Source organism: Brassica oleracea, chromosome C5 (genome assembly GCF_000695525.1).
Source record: "Brassica oleracea var. oleracea cultivar TO1000 chromosome C5, BOL, whole genome shotgun sequence".
Classification (NCBI taxonomy): Eukaryota; Viridiplantae; Streptophyta; class Magnoliopsida; order Brassicales; family Brassicaceae; genus Brassica; species Brassica oleracea.
In genome coordinates, this window is record NC_027752.1 from 35,362,255 (window position 1) to 35,363,405 (window position 1,151).

Consider the following 1,151-nt stretch of genomic DNA (forward strand, 5'->3'; position numbering starts at 1 on the left):
ATTTTTCGCAGAATGCTTCGAATCGGATGGAGATGAACTGAGACCCGTTATCGGTTACGATCTCGTAAGGAATTTCATGCCTACAGATGATGTCTTTCCATATGAAATTCTCGACTTGGTCGTCCTTTATACTTGCGTATGAGTCCGCCTCTACCCATTTTGAGAAAAAATCGGTAAGGACTAGAAGGAAACGCTTTTGCTTTGAATTATGCAGAGGTCCGACAATATCCATGGCCCAATGCATAAAGGGGTAGGGCGATGTTATGGAGGAAAGAACTTCGGCCGGTTGTCGGATGGTTGGTGCATGCCTTTGGCATTTTTCGCATTTTCGTGCGAATTTTTCGCAATCTCCGATCATTGTCGGCCAATAGTATCCATAGCGTTTGATTTTCACGGCTTGTGATCTCCCACCGGAATGGTTGCCGCAGGAGCCGATCGGATGGTTGGTGCATGCCTTTGGCATTTTTCGCATTTTCGTGCGAATTTTTCGCAATCTCCGATCATTGTCGGCCAATAGTATCCATGGCGTTTGATTTTCACGGCTAGTGATCTTCCGCCGGAATGGTTGCCGCAGGAGCCGGAATGTATTTCCTCCATTACTTTTCTCGCCTTTTCTCCTTCCAGGCACGTCATGAGTGGTCCGGAGAATCTCCATTTGTAGATTTCACCGTCCACTGTTACGTAGCGTGCGGCCTGTGTTCGGATCTTGGCAGCTGCCCATTTTTCGGCGGGTAGTTGCCCGTCGACGATGTAGTCTCGAATCGTCTGAAGCCATGGGGTATCACAGCCGTAATCAGATTGCTCTGATGGTGGTGGTATGATAATTTCTTCTTCGTCGTCTTGGCCTTCTATTAGATTGACGACGATTGGTGGTCCGATGCTCGGATGTTTGATGAACTCGACCGGAATTACCCTTTTGAGTCGTGGATCGGAACTTGATGCTTGGGCCGCGAGGGCGTCCGCCTGGACATTCTCGGAACGGTGGATCCGCGTAAGGATAGCTAAATAGCGCTTCAACTATTGGAAGGCGTTTTCGCACTCCTCCGACCAATCGAATTTTTTATTTCCTCGCAGGACGTCGTAGAAGGGCAGGCACTTATCTGTTGATCGTGAAATAAATCGGTTGAGCGCTGCGATTCTGCCGGTCAGTC